The sequence below is a fragment of the Amblyomma americanum genome, chromosome 8 (genome assembly GCF_052857255.1).
Source record: "Amblyomma americanum isolate KBUSLIRL-KWMA chromosome 8, ASM5285725v1, whole genome shotgun sequence".
NCBI lineage: Eukaryota > Metazoa > Arthropoda > Arachnida > Ixodida > Ixodidae > Amblyomma > Amblyomma americanum.
In genome coordinates, this window is record NC_135504.1 from 43,400,651 (window position 1) to 43,422,450 (window position 21,800).

Sequence of the window (21,800 nt, forward strand, 5' to 3'; positions counted from 1 at the left end):
AACACCGTCTGGCTGCAGATTAAGCGTGGCATGGGGTGGCGAGAGGTGGGGCTGATCTGTACGGAAGATGGTCTTCGTGTAGTCCGGGGGTGATTTCGTAGTTTTCAGCGGTTACCTGGCTGAGCACACGGAATGGGCCAACATACCGGGACAGAAGTTTCTCGTAAAGCCCGACGCAGCGGGATGGTGACCAAAGCAAGACAAGGAAGCCAGGAGAGAAAGTGACCTTGCGATGGTGGCGCTCGTAGTAGTCCTGCTGTGAGGACTGTCATGCTAGTGGTCGGAGTCATGCCTCTTGGTGGGCGCGGTCGGCCCAGGCAATTGCGTCGTGTGCGTATTCAGGAGGCTTAGAATTAGAGGTCGGAAGCAGCGCGCCCAAAGGTAACTGGGGCTCGTAGCTGTACAAACGGTAGAACGGTGAAGTACTGGTATGATTATGACGGAGGTCGCATGCGAAAGTCAAGTATGTAAGTGCGACATCCCAGTCCCGATGGTCCGGTGAAACGTACTTTGAGAGCATGTTGGTGAAAGTGCGGTTGAGGCACTCTTTGAGGCCGTTTGCTGGTGGATGATAGGCTGTAGTCAGCTTATGTCATGTCGAGCAGGAACAGAGAGAGTTGTCGACAACTTTATTAAGAAAGCAGCGGCTACTGTCGGTGAGAAGTTGGCGGAGTGCACCGCGACAGAGGATTAGGTTGTACAGAAGGAAGTCGGCAACGTCATTAACAGTACTGATAGGGAAGGCCCGCGTAGCAGCGTAGCGAGTGGCATAGTCCGTAGCAACTTAAACCCATTTATATCCGGAGGTGGGCTAAGGAAACAGGCCCAAAAGGTCCAAGCTGACACTATAAAAAGGTTTGGGCGGTACATCAATACATTGGAGCATTCCAGCAGAGAGTGGCACGGTATTTGCAGCGCTGGCACTGGTCGCAGGCACAAACAAAGGGGTGCACAGAATAGTAGAGGCGGGGCCAAAAAGAACCACGACGCAAATGTGAGATAAAATATCCCATTGGCGAGCATTTATGTAGGGTATTACCTGTTATGGATGCTGATGCGTTCGTAGAGACTACGCCAGGGGTCGCGAGGAGGAACCATAGCCACAAAAAAGAGCAGTAGGAGGGCTTCTTGACTCGACGGTTTGAACGATGGTGGTAGGCCCGGCGCAAGAACCGCTCCGAAGCTCCGCCGTGTGCTGAGCGTAAAATGCGCACCTCCAAAAAAGACGTTACGTTGCCCAAGGCGAAGGCGACGCAAGAACGCTCGGGCTCAGCGCACACGCTGAAAGCACAGTGCCCGCACAGAGCACACAGCAACGAGCATTCAGTCCTATAACACGCGCAGCACCGAGATATTTAGTTGACTTCATTTTATTCCAATATCTGGTGCAATACGATTACAAACAATTATCATAAAGGCTCTTATTGCTACGAGTAGGCCCTTCAAATTGTTTAATTCTTTTCAGACAGTATTATTTCAGCGGATCATTTCAGCTAAACAGTGCTTTTGATTTGTTTTAAAAACTGGAGGTTCTATTCTTCAACTACCACAAGTTTGCAAATTTGCATTCGAGAGCTATTGCTCACTAACTTTTTTAATGTTCGCCCAGAAACTAACATAATTGGTCAAGGGCGTTTATTGATTTTTATTGGAAATTAATCTCTCTCTAATCTTCGTTACTAAAAGGTAGACGATGACAATGGCAACGAGTCTCCACTAAGCGGTGTCCGTTGATTGTGTAGGCGTATAGCTATTACTTGTTTCCTCGTTCCCATCGGAAGTATGTAGAACATATAATATTGTGGAACCTTCCCATGGTGTCTTGATATTTTATATAAATGCGGCTCTGTATTCTGAGTCCAGTTTTTGGTATTCAGTTATCGCATGCCAATATTGACGTATACGTATGTTTCGCACATTTCTTCTGTGGCCTTTCGGACAGCATCGTTTATTTTGCGAAATGCGCAAGAATATGCGTGGCCGTTTTTGGCTTGCATGGAGCTCATCTGATTGTTTTACTTACCGAATTTCAGGCTCCTTTTTATGAGTGGATAAATTTTGAAACTGAAGGTAAATGAGGAATGAATTTGGATTGCAGATGAAGATAACAGTATAATTTATGAGGCGATACATTCGTCCATTCACAGTGGAACTCACTGCTACAGCTTTTTAAGGGGCTGTGCGGATAGCTTGATTACAGGTTTATTAAACCAGCAGTAGTTTCGAGCCAGTCCTGGCCATGCATAGAAAACTTTCTCCCCTGACGCCGACCGTCATAAAGCTATAATTTGGATTTTTCGAGAATTCTTACTATCCGCACACATATCCCGCCCAGCCTTTTGTAACACGGTCATTCGGCCGCAAAGAAGCGAACAAGTTTCTGCTGGTAAGCAATAGTCACCGAGTACGCTACAGCTTTTTCGAGCATCTCGAGCGCTATTTGTTCACCAAATATGTTAGCTGGTCTCCAAGAAAAAAAAACACTTGAACTGGCTTAAAAGAAAATGCAGCTTCCAAGCCGTTCACTTCAGCCTCAGCAATAGGGCGAAAAAAAACTCGGACTGAAAAGCAGATGAATAAAAAAAAAACTGCGGCCATCTTACGTTCGGGCTACTCGGATCAAGAGTGCTGGCTTATTTCTCGCTGTGGTTTTTATAATATTGATAGTGCTGGTTATGCTTTCTTATGAATCCCGAATTACATTTATGCGTCTTGCGAAAGTGGCTTCTGCCTCGAGGGCCTGAACTTTAGAGCCGTGTGGCCTTTCACGCAAGGCTTCTGTTCGGCGTGCCTATAATCCTGAATGTTGCCTCCTTTCGCAAGCGGATTTGAATTGGAGCCCTCGCGCCATATATTTTCTCTCGGGCCATTTCTCACTAAGCTAGTGTTTATGTGTACGCGAGGGCCGTTGCTTCGCTTGTACTACCACGATGGAAAGAAACGCGAACAACCCGGCGCCAACACGCCCCGCTGTTGGAATTTATTTTGATCGCGCTTTTGCCTGGGTGGTTCGAAAATGACGTTAGAGTCGTCCTAGAATGCATCATGGACGAGTCTAGGGTCTTTTTGCTATCACCGAAGTAAAAGCGCTCTGAGAAGAAATTGAAACAGCGTAGCGTGTTTTGCGCCTGGTTGTTCGCGTTTCTTACCATCAAGGTGGTACGTATTGCCGCTTACGAGTGCTGTCCACTGGTTTATGTGGAGAATATTTCACCCGACCACTTGTAGGACTTCTTTTACTCCGACCGACTAAAGCGATCTTTACCGAAGCATGATATCCACGGGAATAACATCGAAATATTGGCGCTCCTCCGCTGGCGTCGTGAATGGCGCTGCCCTTCAGTAACTTGCGTGCTTATCGCTCCTGAACGCGTGCGGCTGACCTAACATTTGCAGACGCGGCTCGCCCTCCGCTCAGTTCCTCCTCACACTGCCGCCTCAAGCCAGCTTCTTCCTGCGCTACGTCCGGCGCACGTCTGACGCGTACTGTTAAGAAGCACGACTGTATCATATAGACAAGGAACATTCGCTTGGTTCTCTAGAGCTATGAACGGAATTTCAATCAGAGGTTAAGAGCAGGAGCTAATGAGGGGCAAGAAACGCAGCAGAAAAACACAACAAGGAAATTGTTTGCAATGAATTACCCGCAATTAGGCGTCGGACAATATTAGAAAGCTTCGAATAGAAGCCAAATACTATAATTTATTAGTGTAAAAAACTTATTTTTCTGCGGTACTTTAAGTATTCAAGAAAATGCATAGAAATGCATAGAACAACCGAAAGGAATTATGTACTAGGATGGAGGCAAGTATCATGCAGTTTCTTCATCGTGTCGAAAACTTCACAACACATGTTGACTTATTCAAATAAAGCACGGTCGTGTTATTGACTGGGCGTTATTTTGCGCCACGACCTACTTAACAAAAAATGAAAGTGCGCTCGTCGTGAGGTATATGGTACAATCAGTTCCCGAGTTCGTAACCGACCGCGGCGGCTGCGTTTTTACGGAGGCAAAACGCCAAAGCGCCCGTCTGCTGTGCGATGTCAATGCACGTTACAGATCCCCAGGTAGTCCAAATTATTCCGGAGCCCTCCACTACGGCACCTCTTTCTTCTTTCACTCCTTCCTTTATTCGTTCCCTTACAGCGCTGTTCAGCTGTGCAAAGATATATGAGACAGAACTGCGCCATTTCCTTTTCCCAAAAAATCAATTAATAATATTATTACTATGAGCAACGAATGAAGCGCGAACATGAAAACTCGGGTGGCAACAAAAAAACACCAACATATAACCCCCTGGATTGAAAATACAAGCGAGTTTGAATGAAACGTGTGAGGTAAAGTCTTCGCAGCTTCAAAATTAAAGTATTGGGAGCTAGTATTGAGCTTGCCCCGGCCTAGAGCTCCATGGTTCAATACTCTTGTTCGCGTTTCATTTCTTGCTGATAGTACATATGTGTGGGTTTTTTAGATATACAGGATTCTTGCCAAGCAGCACGGTCACTATATAAAAAAAAAATCTAAATTCAAATAAAGTTCATTGTGAACGTCACTGTGTTCAAATGCTTTGACATCTCTGCTACAGCTGCAGTGCCTTGACCGATTACAACAAGAATGAAAAGGGGAATGTTTGGTACGTTGGCTATCGAGAAGGTCAGCAATGCTGCCCGCTTCAAAGCGAATGCTCTTTTCTGCAGTGCTTCTTCTTGCGGAACGCCACCAAGGCCCCAGCTTGGTCCCTCAAGACAGCTTGAACCGAAGCCCTCGTTAAGTAATTAGACAGAGAAGGCAAGAGAAACAAGGGGCCGGTTATACATATGAGAGAAGCCAAGAGCGACAGAATGCAAGAAGCATAAAGAGACGAGGGTGACACTAGTGAACACCCTCAAGGTTTGGTGACACGCGCACATAAAAACCGCTGTAAGCAAAGGATTTGAAAGACGTCGCCGTAGCGCAGTAGGTAGAGCACCGGACGCGTAATTCGGAGGACGTAGTTTCGGTTTCCACAGAGGGCATGTCGTTGTTTTGTCCTCTGCTTCTCTAATCAATCGCGAGAGAGAGCAACGCGATTTGAACTTCATTTACAAATTTGGAACAATTCCGCATGGCATTAATGAAAGTACTGGTGTATTGTCCTCCATCCGCCTCTCGCAGAGCCATTGCTGACCTTACGGGTGCCGGCTTGACATAACTTGGTCGTTTTTCGCTAGCGGCATCTTTTTCAAGCTTCGCCTATCCGCTTACACAAATCTCTTCATTCTCCACTTCACCCCCATCTTTCAAGTTCGAACGCCTTGCCGAGCGCGGAGCAATTGAAGAACCCTCGTTTAAACGCTCCCGCCTACTCCCGCCATTCATATTAACCCCCCACAAGACGCCTTCTCAAACTCGGGTGTGTTGCTGCCTTTTTTTCTTTTTTTTATGTGTGCGTGTGTTCATGCACACTGCACGTGTGTCTAGTTAAGCTCACTTCGCCGCTGATTCCTCCTTGACTCTTCGTGCCGAAGAGGCTCCAGATGGCGGAAGTCTGAACACCCTCTCAATACTTAAGGCCTCTCCACATGTCGCATGACGTCAAGCCAAGTAACCGTGCCGGCGCTGCGCTCCGCGATGTGAGCGCGCCGCGCCCGTCTGCACTATTCGGGTACTGCAGCACGTAGCAGTCTTACAAGTGATTCTTTCATTTTTATTTTTGTCGTTGCTGCAGAAAAGAAATGCGCGAGTTTGCGCACGCCTTAGGCCATCATTTTATCTGCTTTATATATATATATATATATATATATATATATATATATATATATATATATATATATATATATATATATATATATATATATATATATATATATATATATATATATATATATGCAGGATTAGCAGCTCTATAAGCGCGAACTTTCTTGACAATAAGGTGTCCTGATATATATATATATACTGCACAGACTGCACATGCGTATATCTAGTTCTTAAACTAGAAGTTACTGACAGGTGAAAAAAACACCGTCTTCTGCGCATTGTGGTAGCTTTATTATGTACTGTGTTTCGCTTAATACTTTCACACACAGGTATAATGACACTCACAACTATGTAGAGCTGTTAAGTCCTTCCTCGTGTGTTAGCATTTGCCTGCATAAGTGAAGTATTTGTACAGCTAGGCTGACCGTTACAATAACGAACGACGAGACACCAGCAAAGAAGTGTTCGCAAAGCATTTTTATCGCTTAGGGAATTACACTTACTTCTTCTTAAGCATTGCTGCTTTCCGGGCTACGGCCTTCTGCTGCGCATTGTATTGTATGGCGTCATTTCTCGGCTTGAAAAAGTTGTTTAAAACAACGTTGGTTGCAACCCGAACTACCGAGCGCAGGAGAGTTTGTGCAGTGTGGCCGTTTTCCCACGTCTCAATATGATTTTCTTCCAGGAGGCAAATCGTCTGTGAAATCATGACACCGCGTTGATTACTACAGGAGAGAAAATCCTCCGCGTTTGTTCCGAAAGACAATTTCTCTGCAACTAGTTTTGTTATCAGTACCATTTGAACTGTGCACGGCTGGGGAAACTTGAGCCCTCCTCATGACTGGGTTAGCTATCATGGCAGTGTTTTCCGCTTCGATCTCTCGATTTTCGACGACCAATGGGCTGAACGAAGCAGAACATGAAAGCCTCTTTAAAGCAGCATGAGCAGTGTATCCTGCAATGTAAACAATAGCATCCATGTCAGAGTGGGTGCGTGTGATATCGTCGACGTTGACAGCCACAGAAAAATTGCATGCCACAAGATCTTCACTTACGTCTGCACACTATGTTTCCTCGCGTGGAAATGTCAAAAGTTTTTGAAGACGTAGCTTCTTCTCACGTTCGTAGGGCTGACGCACGGAAATGTGGTACTGTGATCCTGCCAGCTGGCGGCAACGGCCGAACCGGTCTTCTAGCGCGTCCGTCTGAAATTTGCCCAGCAGAACATACTTCCTTCACTTAAGTCCTTCTAAACAGTCCTTCTAAGAACATAAGTCCTTCTAAGCAGAAGCGCGAGAGTTCTGCCAGAGAATAGCATGTCAGTCGCAAAGCACTGTGTGTCTCTTTCATCAGCGAGCCAATGGTGATGTCGATTCTCGCCCAAACGTCCAACCAGCCGACAATGGCACTCAGGAAAACTAACTGAGTGTCATCAACAGACCTTACAAGGTCTTGCAAGCTGTACCGTAGCATGTGGCCTTTGCAAGGGGTCTTAATATTGACTATTTGCAGCATGTGAGGATAATGTCAATGAAAAGAGCGGTCGACTCAGCTTGAGGAATCCTGAACGCGGAACAATGTGTTGTGAGGGCATTTGACACAAACTGATCAATGAAAACGAGAACAAGCTTTAAATTTCGCCTTTCCATTGAAGTTGGATTCACGGATTTTGCGTTCAGTCTGTAAGCAGTCTTCGCAAGCGACGTCTTCTCTGAAGAATAAAGCTGCCGCACAGGTTCGAAAGAAGCAGCTTTCATACGAGCAGGCCCGTCAGAAATTGTTCCACTCAAGTCCATTTCAGGGAAATAGAGGCACGTTCCAGGGTTTTTCTGGTTAATCCAATTGTTCCTGACGCACATCAAGAGATGCACACGATAGACCACGTATAAAAGAGAACGAGCGTTATCGGCTGGATGGGGATGCACAATGTTCACTTGAGGACTTGCAGCAAATAACGACATCATCTTGCGGTTCAGAGCATTGTTGTCTTTTATCACAGCGATAATTTTAAGCCCCATTTTCTCAACATTAATGATTATGTTCATGGCATGATCGTGAAAAATTTCTGCGCTAAGTTTGCTCACAGGTAATATGTGAATGACGTCCTTGCTTGCAGGATGGAGTGATTGTACCATGAACAGATGGGATGTTGTCGCCGGTTCCGTGGAATGTACCGATTATCCTACTAATGTGCCCTCTTTTTAGTCTTAGTATGGTTTTTTGTGGATCTCGTCGATCATCAGCGTCACTGTCTTCTCGTTGTCTTTGATTGATTTCACTCGTTCACGGATGTAGGAGAGACAGTGCGGTTGATTTTGCTCCTGAAGAGGGTCAGCTTTGTAATTCGAGCAAACACGGCGCAGTGTAGAAGGATGGAGCAGAATGATTCTTGATGCAGATGTTGTGAAGTGATATGCGTGAGGGGAAATAGAATTCAAAATACTTGTGAATACCAGCAGCTCTGCGCTATACACAGGCTGTTTCGCGAGGAGATCTGTCTGCTCAACCAGAGATTTCAGCAAAACAGAATGTTCTTTTAGCGTATCACTATTCTCAATGAGGTCTACAAGCAGTGAACGGACAAACTGCAATACTTCGGTATGCTTCGACTCTTTCGTCACCCGAGGTATATTACACAAGCCTTTCTCGAGTTCCTCTAGCCGCAAGGATAGGCTGGAGGTGTCAATCACTTGAATTAACAGAGTGCTGCCCGAAGGAAGCGACTGAAGCTTCACTCCATTCAGGAAAACAGAAAGTGACAAATCAGGGAGGACTAACAAGGCACATTTCGCATTAGGTGAAGGATCATTCTCGATGAAAAGGAACCTAACGCATTGCTCACCGACAGAAACGGTCCAGAATTTTGTGTTGAAAATCCCAGACAGTTTCGATTTTAAGTCCTCGTAAGATGAATTTTTTTTCTGTTCAAGTTCACTAGACACAAGTGACTTTCTCATAGCCTCCTGCAAAGCAGCGTTTTATCTTCTTGCTTTTTTTGTCTCTGGCGATTCACTCCATCCTGGCGTTGAGGACAAGTATTTTAGACAGTTCAGAAACGCAGAAGGCACAGCATCATTCTTCAAATGTTGTCTATCACGCTTCACCTCTATTGTTTTCCCTGTGAGTTCATTTTAGTGAGACAACGTCGTAATGAAGTCGCCCGCGTGGAAGTGCTCTTAACACACCTGCACGATGAAATGACGCAAGGCCATTCGCCATGGATCTCCATAGCATAAAACGCTAAGTAAAATGAGCTTTAACAGTGCGCAGCTTTTACACATTTGCCACACAAACAAGAACAAATCATAGTGAGGAGGACAAAACAGGCGTAATTTATACAAGAAAGGACAAACAAAGTATACGAGCTAAAACGTGAGAATGACTGTCGTCTGAGCTTCGGCAGCGAAAAGGTTCATATCCCTGAACAAATGCATCGCAATCCTTATGCACATCCACGGAAATAAATGCTTTCTCGACAATTCATACATAAGTTATAGAAGTCGGCTGGTTTATTTTCTGATTGCACCAACTAGCCCAACAACGTGTGTTGCTGAATGTCACTAACGGCGTGTGCTTCTAGCATGGAGTTTCGGTCATGCTGAAGGAGATAGCACCATCCGGTAACGACTCGTCCAGTACGTATGGGATGAAATAATCGGTGAAGATTTCAGCTAGAGTATCTCGTACGACGGGAAACGAGCCCTGCTACATATGATAACGCTGTAAACATTTGCTGAACACTCACCATAGTTGAGCACGGTGTTGGTGCAGTGTGGCAGGCACCCAGGAAGGTAACAGAAACAAGGTATTCTGAGGAACATTAAAATGTGTCCGGTTCACAGCTGCAAGAACGAGTAGTGGCCTCAGTCCAGATTTCCTTGCAGTAAAGAATAAATCTGACTCCGAAGAGCACAAAAAGCCATTGATAGTCTGCGCACGCTTATTTGCGACACGCGAGACCCAATGATTTAGTATTCAATAATGAAGTTAAATTCAAAGTCAAACAGGAATTTTAGAATTAGAGAGTCTGTGCTGCTCTGACAGTACGATGTTTCGCACATCAGCATTTTTGGAATACTGGCAGGTAAAATGGATTTTATCAACGCACTAGATTAAATGTAATAATAGTTTTCATAACTGCATTTCAGCGTATGCGTACAGCTGAGCATAGTGTAAGCGAATGTTGAACGTTCAGTCATTAATGAATACAACTTGTCCTCACTTTGTTACAATCAATTGCTAGCAAGCACATACGAAGTAGAGCCCCTCTGCTTCCTTGTGAGGTGTGGTTTTAACATGGGAGCTCATTTACCAGCTCTATTTGCGCCTCTCTTTGTCTGCATCTTCTGCGAGACTGGTCTCCATTCGTCAGCCTACTGGAACTTTAAACGCCAAAGATGGACTGTAAATGCTCCTCTCTGTGGAAAAGCCCGCTCCTTCGCGCTGCCAATTCACGCAGAGATGGCATACGAGAGTATTTATGCTTCAGTACTACGTTTAGTGGACATGGTTGCTGGGTTCCATCAGACATAATTATAGATCCGCTTCGTTTGCAGCACGCGTATATGAAAACAAGCTGCTTCCCATAAGCGATACCTTTGGCATTGTTTCGTGCGTATCAAAAGAGCGATTGCTTTACAATTGCGGGTGCAGTGAGCGGGGCTGGAAATGAGCAGCTGTTACAAAGATGTTCCTCTGCTTTCCTTTCTTATTACTGCCAACCAGTACCGAGGACCGGTCATTTTGACGTGCCTCCGAACCTTTAATTTCCTAAGAGTGCTGCTATCAAGTGATCCAATGGCGTCGACAACGGTGGAACCTTCCACAAGTGCCACTGCCCATCGCCGAGAGGGCGATGAACTTCGGAAGCCACAAGCGCGACCTTTAAATAGTTAAGGTTGCCAACAGCGCGGTCACCGCATCTTTAACCAGAGAAGATCTTTCACAAGAGAAGACCAGCATCAATTACGTACCCGACCTCCGCTATTGCTTGCCGTTACTCGTGATCCTGAGCGACAGCAGAAAATATATGCACAAGGATAGCCGCCTCGGCGGCTCAGGAATTATGGCACACGGATGCTGCACCGAAAAACAGGGGTTCGAACACGCCTCCGGCGGTCAAATTTTCGATGGAGCCAAAATGCTAGAGGCAAGAGTGATGCGCGTTGTCAGTGCACGTTAAAGAACCTCAGGTGGTAGAAATTTCCGGAGCCACCCACCATGGCGTCCCTAATAGCTTAAGTCGCTTTGGGACGTAAAACCCAAAAGACTAAAGGAAAGTAAAACGTACACAACTAAAACTGCTTTTTCTTAAAAAAAAACATCCTTTCTTTATGGCAACGAAACACAGGTCAGCACGCATGCATTCCTGCATTGGGGCAGTCTAGGCTTATCACAGGTTACACCGCTACTTTCTGTGCGCTAGTGCAGGCCTTCCATCCTGCGTCGTTCACCATGCGATCGCCTCGTTTTTGTGTTCATTTCTAGCTAAATATACATGGAAGAAGACTCAACGCTCTCTCGTATTATTCTTTCCTTCTCTCCCCCATCGGCTTGCATTCCCACCAGCTCCATCGTTGTAGGCGGAAGCACTTGCTTGGTGTAGCCCTACGAAGGAACACGAACGAGATGCAGCAGCTGCAAGTGGTTGCGTGCACCTTGAGAGATCGCTAAAATCAGCGAATCCTAGAGTCAGTCCACCCGGCTGGCGCCATATCGCGGCAACTAATTGAATTCAGGTGTCGGAAGGCCTCCACGTGCAAAGCAAGCGTTCCGGCTGCGCACAGAAAAAAAATACCGAAGAGCTGATGAAGATGCTTTTGATAGTCTCGCGCGAGATACTGAGCCCCAGTGCACCACGAATATCCTTGGCAGACCAAAATGAACCTACAACAATGTCAGCGGCAATCAACAGGTCGTTGTCAGAAGGTAGCTTTGGCTGCCCAGTTCGCTGCGTATCAGCGATTAGCGTCGGTTCACCAGTACACATCGCAGTACCTCGGATCAACGCTGTTCTTGACATTTCGGTACGACGGCAGATTTTGCTACAGTGCACCTTAGGTCTGATCTCGTGCGACATGCCTGCTCTGTTCGATTGAGCCCTGAGGTGGCATTCTCGCGAATGTACGAATTCACACGGTTAACTCTTATTAATACCGTTCATTTTCTGTCAGTGCCTACTGGCGAATCTGGATTCCTCATCTTTGCTGTCGCGTTTTGTTCCCTGCGGTGTTGTACAACAGCACAGGTACGTGTGTTGGTGTGGACAACGTTTGGCAGAAGCACGGCTCTACAGGAATACGCGTTGGCGTTATCAACACTGTCGCAGAAACGCGGCAGTAAGCATAGACCGCTGGCGCACATTGCATAAGACGCACATAATTGGCTGCCTGGGTCAGTGGACAGCTCAATCGCTCAATTAGTTACGTGGTGATGGGGCTCACCGGTAAAAACTGCTTTCGCTCAATATTACGTAGCAAACAACGTTAAACCTCCAGCCATTCTTTTATTTATAGGCAACAAAATCGTACAATATGTGCACAAGAACCGCCAGGCAATCTGTCAGTGACGTCGGCGCCGCTTAACATCCCGTGTGCTTAACTGCTACTGTTTCGCGCTGGGCTTGGAATGTCGTCGTCTTCATAATTCCCCTTCGCATGCGTAGAAACGCTATGGAGCAAGTCACAAAAAACTGAGGATATTAAAAGCGGTTGAATTCAGTTAAAAAACACAATGCTATCGCAGTTTTAGGGGTTAATGATAATTGAGCAGCCTTCAAGTTTTTCATCAGTGACTCGCAACTTTATTACGCTGATACCATTGACTTGTTTTATACGCCCCGCATAATATTAAGAAAACAGGTTGAATCATATAGCAGCGCGAGCGGAGTTCAGAGGGGGCTTTACGTCTACACCCGGAGACTGCAAAGCAGTGCGGTGGATTCGTGGTTCAAACGTTCGGCTGGTAAGCACGAAATTGTGGACTATCAGTTGTTTGAATCCCGTTAGAGGCGGCAGAAATACGGTGGAGGGGAAGTGGAAACTCTCATCTGGGATGAAATTTGGGCGTGCGTTAATAACTCCAATCTGCGTAATTTATCTCGCATGCTCAACGACAACGCGACTTTTCGGCCACTTTGTTGCTTTAGAACGCTGAAGTCACTCATGCCATGACAGGAGCTCTAGTTATTTTTAACAAAATTTTCACAAGGCATTCACCTACACCACTGAATAACTAGACGACGTTTCAACGTCAAGGCTGCATAAAAAAGTGTCCTTCGTTTTCGTGACCAGAGTTGTTATGAGCATCGTGCGTCAGTGCCTTGTTCTGTGCATCTCTGTATTTTTTATCGTTCTCGAAGAAATAAGCTTCAGTGCTCAAAATTTTACAGGTACGAGGGCAGTGCTCTTGGGACTTGTACTGTTTCAGTGTTTGCACTTTCGTAAATTGTCCTAAAATTGAAGATAATCAATGCATAAATAAAGTCATGATGCATTTTATATTCGTGTGTTATTTATATTGCAGAGCTGTCATCTTTACTCAAGCGTCAAAAAACCGTCCAAGGCAGAGCGACTGGATACGATCAACCGCAGTTGCCGTTTCCTGTCACGCTTCCAAGTGCTCTTAACATTTTCAACTGATTCCTAACACAACCAGGATCATGGAAGCGGTACGCCAAAAGAGGTTGCTGAAAAATATCTCCTTCATACACGCACTTCTAGCTACTAAGATGACAAATGTGAAACTTTGCGTGAAAAATGAACTTTTCTGCTCACGAAATTGCGTATCGTAGACATAGTGTCGTATGCATGGTACGCAAGTAGGCATAGTGTCGGGTTTCAGAAGTGGCTTATCGAGGGAAGCTCGCTGGTTAAGCAGTTTACGGTGATACTGAACATGCGCTTCATAGTAATACTCTTAAAGTGTTTCTTCTATACCACAACAACTGGTGCCAGTCTTCTATCTTCTCTTTTGAAGTTTCGTTCCCATTCTGAAAGCCGCGTAGCAGCAGATGGTGCAGTAAACATGGAGAAAATGCTCGTCGTTCCAGCGGTATACGTTTACTTTTACACAGCGGCACAAAGCAAGTCTTCTCTTTGCACGGTCGCTTTGGTTTTGACATCTTTTTGTGCGGATATCCTTAGCTCGCTTAGTGACGGGCACAAGAAAAGAACAATCGGGAGCTGCGTCCATGATTTTGCTACACGGTGAAAACACGTAGCTCGAATACACGCGCGCACAAAGCACCCACACAAAGTTCGATGCCATTACCACCGAACTACTGGGAGTAATAATATTAATAATTGGTTTGGGGGGAAAGGAAATGGCGCAGTATCTGTCTCATATATCGTTAGACACCTGAACCACGCGGTAAGGGAAGGAATAAAGGAGGGAGTGAAAGAAGAAAGGAAGAAGGAGGTGCCGTAGTGGAGGGCTCCGGAATAATTTCGACCACCTGTGGATCTTTAACGTGCACTGACATCGCACAGCACACGGGCGCCTTAGCGTTTTGCCTCCATAAAAACGCAGCCGCCGCGGTCCGGTTCGAACCCGGGAACTTCGGATCAGTAGTCGAGCGCCCTAACCACTGAGCCACCGCGGCGGGGCAACTACTGGGAGGAACTTCTGAGAGTAGCGGACGCGATTACCTGCATGCGCAAGAATCCAAACAGGACAACAATCGCTGCACCTCGGTCATCAAAAAATACGCGCACGAGCTGGATAAACACGCATGCACATGACCAGGTTGCTTCTTTTCGAAGCGAGAAAACCGTGCCGTCTTCTGCGGCAGCACCCTCCCGAAAAACAGCGCCCTCTGCCGCCATCAGTGGGATTTTATTGCAAACTGTACCACTCTCTACCATTCCTAACACTTGGCAGTATTGTAGGAACTATAGCCATTTCGAGAGCCGCCGCTCTCGTCACCTTGATATCTACGGAAGTGGCGTAGGGATATTGAGGAGTGAGTTGTTTCTTTCTATTAGCCACGAACTTACATTTCCAGCTTTGTGTCAGTGCAATAGAGCCCTAAATGCGTGTAACAATGGGCAGGTTTCATTCGTGCTTTACCGCAGAAATTACAACACTGGAAAACACAAGTGTGTAGCGTGCCGGGGTGCAGGTGAGGTAGTATACACTTTGGAGAGGAGAGGTGTGGTACAGAAGAATCTCTTGGGATTAGAAACAATGCCCAGAATTTCGAAGTGTTGTTAAAAGCATTCCAGAGTCAATTATTCAGGTTTACCACTAAGCACCACATCCGCGGCCCTCACTTTGATCCTCAAACATTATTAGCTGATCCGCACATGCCGTTACGATTTCCCGGAAAACATGGAATAAGCATGCAATGTCAGGTATCTTTCTAGCAACCTGGGAAACTTAAATTCAAACTCACACAAGGCAGGGTGATAGAAAACGCTCTGATGTACAAAGTACCTCCCCTGTTTCTTTCAAATCTAAAAATAGGGGGGGGAGAGTTGCAATGCCCTGGAAGGCGCAAAAAATGTCGAGATCAGCGCACATTGACATGAACTGGAACATGCATTGTGTCTTCCTCTTTCTGCAGAAATGAACTCCATTTTTTCCTAACAGTAAAATGCACCCTACCGCACGCCATATACTTGAGCATATAGTATACAGCGTAATGTTTGCCCGCATAAATAGAAAGGCGGGTAAAGTTGTGTTGTCCAAGTGAGCTTGGAATAGTGAGTAGACAGAGAAGTTAGCCTCAATGAAATGCGTGGGCTTCTCTACGAGCTCTTGAAATGGGGTTAGTTCAGGAGAGATGGAAAAACCCGTCATTTCCAAATGCAATATGTCCATCTCTGCCCCACGCACAAACACTCAGTTCTTCGCGAACATGCCTGAATTTCTTTTTGAAGGCCGATGTTACCTGTTCCCAAAAGGCGCCCAGTAGAAGTTTTGTTCGGAGAAAATAGCTCGTCTACGTATCTGTTGCCGTACGTTCGATAAAAAACAGCGAGTTGTGGGAACATCCAGCTGCGTTTACAAAGATGAGTCACAGTTTCTATATCAACGTTGTTCACTGACTCGACACAAACGCCCGTAACAAAGGAATGAATTTTGAATAGCTTTTCTGTCTACTTGCCACCTTTCTGCTTCTCGAACTCTTGAACCTCCAGCTCGCCACTTCGCCGTTCGCAATTATCTGCTCTACCGCCGTAACTACTTCTCTGAGGGGCGCAAATGCCTTCTGGTTATTTTCCGGCCCCTGCGCTCTGACATCTGCGACGCTTTCCACGCCGATCCTCAGTGTGCACATGCCGCTGTATTGCAAACCTATGCACGCTTTCGTCTGTAGTACTGCTGGTGAGGCATTCACCGCTTTGTGCGACAATATGTGCGCTCTTGGCAAGTTTACCAACGCCGAAAGACACCGCCTCGCCTTCCCACCTCACCCCTACAGCCACTGAATTGTCCTGCCCACCCATTCGACAGCGCTGGGACTGATCTTTACGATCCCCTTCCACCGACTCCGGTCGGCCATCGTTATGCCATTGTCGCCATCGACCACCTCGCCCGTTATGCGGAAACAGCGCCATAGGCATCTGCTTCCGCGAGTGATGTTGCACCTTTCATCCTTCATCACCTCATCCTTCGGCATGGCGCATCCAAAGAACTGCTTAGTGATCACGGCCGCGTCTTTCCTTCGGAAGTCGTCGAGACAGTCCTCAAGGAAGGAATGTCAAAATATTCATCGCTCTACCTCTGCTTACCATTCCCAAACCAAAGGCTTTGTTGAGCGTTCTAATTGGGATTTTTGCTACATACGCGTACAATACCGCTCTGCAAGATACCACGGGGTTCTCGCCCTTTTTCCTCCTCTACCGCCCTGATGCTTCCAAGTCCTTACCACATTCTGAGGCCGCCCAGTACGCTGAAGAGTGCCGCCAACTTTCCCGCGATTTGACCGCCGAAACCCAGGAACGCCAGCAACTTTGCTGAGACGGCTTCACTACGGCGCCCTTCTATGCTCCAGACTCGCTTGTCTGGCTCTGGGTCTCTTCCTCCACCCCCGCCCTCAGTACGAAACTTGTATCCCGCAGTAACGGTCCCTACAGCGTCATTGAGCAAACTTCGCCGGTCAACTACCTCAACGAGCCGCTCGCCGCCTTATCAGATCAGCATCGTCGTGCGCGTGAAATTGTCCACACCAACCGCTTAAATTCTTACTACGACCCCAGACTGCATACTCGAGTAGTCGCCAGGATGGCTCCTTCTTTGTCGGAGGGTGAGTGTAATAAAGCAGGCCAGCGCGAGCCCAGTGCAGGCGACTGGCGAAGAGCAGAAATACGGCTTTGTCCAATGCGTTAGACCTGCCTGCGGAATCGTCTTTTTGGACTACCTGGGCGTCGCGCTGACGCCGCCTTGGTCGCTGCCTGCCGCGGCCTTCTGGTATTCACCCGGGACATCCGACCCCGTTTAGAGTGTATAAATACGCAAACATATTTCATATGTGTGCACATTTCTTCGATTATTTATAAATCCTTCTCACTGTGCCGTAAAGCACGCGTAGAGATGCTGGTTTTGAGTATCGTTATTCGGACAGGGCGTTTATCGAGTCAATGATGAGGGCACGTTTATACTATATCAACCTCGTGGATAGAAAGAACAGGCTGATGTGCGAGTTGGTGTTGCATTGAAGAGCATTAACCAGCATGTACGAACTAGGAGAAGGAAGAACGCAGACAACACAAGCGCTCACTTCCAACTAATATTTTATTGACACAAATACATGATGCACACCTTCCTTCGTGACCTCATACGACTGAAAATGTGACATAGGTGGCCGCACTTAGAACTGATATTTTTTTTATCTTCAGAGAAATGGAAGGTGTGCTGAAACAGAATGCACCTCCTTTTTTTAATCAAATCCGCTTCATTGATTTCACTTACACCCTAGATCCTGTGCAGAGCGAGTATTATGTACGTTTCAAACAAATGTTTACGTGGATAGGCTTAATAGATTCTTTTTAGTTTCACAGAACGCTAAATTCTTGTGCATATATTTTGCAATTAGCCCCCCCAATGAAATCCAGCCACCGCATTTGGTAATATGGGGCGTACCAGCACATGTACCCCATAATGACTTTACTATAGCAGACTGCCAGCGATACGAAATCCTTGGCCGATTTTTGAATATATGTGTCTGCGTGCACATAATCAGCAGATGAGCTCAGGCATACCGTGGTGCCTGTCACGAAAAATAGCTCGACAAAAGGTAACTCATGGGTCCGTGTCTATGACTTTATGTGGCGAGTTATGTTGCTTTTATACAGCAAAATCGGTTAGAAGCAACCTTCCCTGGTTGACGCTTCAACGATACCAGTCATCGCACACCTGCTCAGATCAGGGGTTGCTGTCGGCTCAGGGGACGCAATGTAGGAAGACAAGGCATGACGGCTTGGCATGCACCGCCGCGAAAATCACCGCGAAGATAGCGCTGCGATACAGGGGACGGTCATGTGTTCGCGCAGCCGCTTCGACGGAAGCGTGTCCGTTCCTTCGAAGGCCGCGGTAGCTGATGACGTAGCTTTCTTAAACAGCGCGTATTGGTCAACACCTGCGGAAGGAGGTGCGCACATTTTGACTGTAGATATGCCAAGCGACAGCAACAGTCACTGCGAAGGAGGCGGTGGACTCGTCTCAGCGGTGCCTGTGCCACCGAAGGAGCCACGGTGTGTCGGTGGAACAGTAAAAGCGGGAAATTGTAACGAAAGATTCCTGTCAATATGTGTGACTATTCGAGCTTCGTTTACGACACACTGATTTTAAAAATGGACATGTCGCCTTTGTAGCGGCATCAGTCGAATGTCTTGGATAAGTACAATCTAAAAGCGAGCTAGTACACGTTTTAACAGTGTCTTAAGAGTTCAGATGCCGCGCGCGAAGGCTAGGCAGCACACCTCTGCTTCAAACGGGACCGTTATCCACCGAAGCAAGAGCATTTGCCACCACTCAAAAGTGTGAGAAAATAGCCCCCGAATACCGTTTATGTTGTTGCGTATACTGCTTCTGTTGGTGGTCTGCGTGGCATTCGCGGACTAATGGTGAACATTGAACTTGGCATGGGCAATGTGGTGTCGTGTCTGGCCATAAAAAATTGCTCGAATAAATATTGTGCACACAGCACCGGAACCACTGGTAAAGTTTCGTTTTTTCTCTTTGTTACAGACGTGTGCTGGCGCATAGGATAATGCCACGAGCTACTCTATTACCGGTTATACTATCACAGCTTCGTTAAAGAGGTGTTTAAAATCATGTGGGGCCTGATATGTCCGTGCCTTGTACTTAGTTACGCGCTTACTATTTCACACTGTGGTTCTAGACGGCACCATTTTTTCCAAAATCGTCGTTCTGGGCAAACGAACCGAAAGGTCCTGCTGCTCTTTTTTTGCGCCACTGGTACATAAAGGAAGGACAAAGACCAAAAGTGTGCAGAAAGGACATGTGACTCACTCGGTGATTTAAAATATTTCCTGCCTTCGACCAATGTGGCCACTGTAAACCAACAAAAACTTAGTTTCTATTTAGGCCTGCGCTACTGCCTATTACATTTCATTTTCCCACGTTCCAACTATGTCGTTGTACACATCAAAGGGGCGACTTTGTTTTTCGTATTGTGTACTCTGCACATGTCAACATTCCCTTGGTTTTTTTCATATACAGTACTGAAAACTGCCATGTACGCGCTATCGCTTGAACCAATTTATGTGCTCGAAATATTCCAACCAGTATGCAAAACCTTGGCTTTTATCAGAATGATAGTATGAAGTGGCATCTAAAGCCGTTTAAGAGCAGCAAGTTAAATTTGTTAGGATATTTCCAGCACCATGTCAGCTTTTGCTGCACGTAGAAACAAAATGACATTTACCCAGAGGCCATTCCCAGCTTGTTGACCTGCCCTTATAGCGCTAGCGTTCGCTGACATTATGGCAAGCAACCTCTGAAGCAGAGACAATTCTTTCAGGGCACGAGAAAACAGTGCTGTCTGTCGAAGCCATAGTTTTCAACCGTTGCTAGGCGAGGTAATAGAAGTAGTGTATAAGTGAAAGCCGAAGACACTACTGCGCATCTTTCATGCAAATACTTTCAAACAAATCGAACTAATAAAAGATGCCCGCTTATTACGTAATGCAGGAATGCGAAATGTGTATTCCATTATCAATAATAAAATACTCGAAACAACGAAACTTGCAGTTCGCAAAAGTAGCATTGGAAACAGAAGCAATAGCAGAAACGGTGATTTAGCGCAGTTGCCTTACTCGAGATTCAGGATTCAATTAATAATTGCAATATCCTACAGATTGAAGGGGAAGAGAATAATGCGATACCACCTCTGGTTCTTAGGCTGATACCGGAAAACGTACAGTAGACACAAAGGATATGCAGAGTGCACAATAAACACAGCAACATGCTAACTAACATTGCTCTCAGTATGAAGGAGATCCCTGAAAACTTTAGCTTCGATAGAGGTGCAGTGATTCCTCAGCCTTTGTGCAGGCGTCGAATCTGGTCAATACGTAAGAAGTTATTGCTATTCATTTCGTCGAGATTCCGCATGTATCACAACACTACTCTTCAGTAGAATTTAAATAAAAAAAACCAGCAAGACTCACTTAAAGTCTCAGACCTAAACGATATGTGCTGTATATGTCGTAAAGCAAGCGGTACTAAATCGTGCCTATGAACAAGGATGTTCATGTTTCAGTGCGATTCATTTTGCACCAAAGATGCCCTATTAGACATTCCTTGGAGAGGTCGGCGCCGTGCCACTTGTCACCTTCAAAAGGGTATGTTTTGAAAAAAAAAAGCTACCCTTCTCGCAGACATTAAATACGCTCTTTTTTTTCGCTTTTAGCCAAAAGATCGGGCATAATCATTGTCTGCTACTCGAAGACACTGCCGTTTCTAACGATGTCGCATTCTGCTCATATTTGCTTACAGACAATACCGTCTGCTCTTTCAGTAGGATGAGCCAGCCCTGGAAGAAGTCAAATTCTTCATGAGCAAAAATCACAGCAAAATTCTTTCGCGTGTTTTTGCAGGACTCCATTTACAGGGACCACACATGTGCTTGCGTGTAGGAGCGGCAACGTCTACCCAGGCGCCACGTCTGGGCGGCTGCCCTAATAAAGGTCAAACCTCTCCTCCTGAATGTTGCCACTGAACTGCTTGCTCAGAAGTCCTTTATTCGTCATTAATGTGTTAAATTATTCCATGTTGCGACATCAGAGTGCTTCTGTACAATGTCCTAGACCGTGGCAATTTTCATATTACTGCTCCTGAAAGTAAATTGCTTTCTTCATCAGGATATACTAATTCCAGCCTCACTAGACACTGCTCAAGCGGCGCGAGCACGCTCAAAACGCCGAATTTAGTGTTCACTTATTTTACTTCGGTAGAATTATCTACGACTTTGCGCACCAGCACTGGCAGTCGAGGTACACAACCTCTGCTTGTCGGAATCAGAACCGTAAACAAACGTTTCTTAGGGAGGTAACCAGCGTTCCGATGGTCTTACCATCTCGCAGTTGTGTCGCTCGGCTGAAGCGCAGGTGCAATGGCTGAAAGTCTGATGGGAAGAGAAACTTTTCCTCGTGGGTTGTAGACGGCGAGCGCCGGGACGACTGGGATCGCGACACGTTTTAATGCACCCTAGCCACCTGTAGATAGAAGATGCAATCCCAAGTCGCAGTGAGGAAGCGCCCTCTCGTACGTAGATGTTAAAATTCATGCTTCTGTTAGAGCTCCACGAATACATTATAAAGGCCATCGCTTTGAAAATAATTTGTTACACGCCAAAAAATTCTGCGCAAATTTGCTTCTGAAAAAATTTTCCTCAGATTCAGCGCTAAAAGCGGTGTTCTGTTACCGCCGGATACGCTAAAAGAAAAAAATCGATTTAATATATGTGGCGGAGCATAATGGTTCTCATACCGATCTGCGTTATATGTGAATCTGCTGTAAGAGAGAGAGTGAAAAACTTTATTTGGTCCATTAAGTGTTGAGTGTTCGGTCTTCGTCTTTATTGCTGTAGACT

General features: G+C 46.1%; 1 long non-coding RNA gene across 1 annotated transcript in view; it reads right to left on the minus strand.

Annotated features, from left to right (window-relative positions):
• The window catches only part of LOC144100266 (uncharacterized), a 33,087-nt gene extending 11,652 nt beyond the window's left edge, over positions 1–21,435 (minus strand). Inside the window, exons 1-2 of the long non-coding RNA XR_013307578.1 lie at positions 21,282–21,435; positions 9,483–9,579 (exon numbers count right to left, since the gene is read on the minus strand). This is a non-coding gene — a long non-coding RNA (uncharacterized LOC144100266). The remainder of the gene's footprint in view (positions 1–9,482; positions 9,580–21,281) is intronic.
• Between the last annotated feature and the right edge of the window lie 365 nt (positions 21,436–21,800).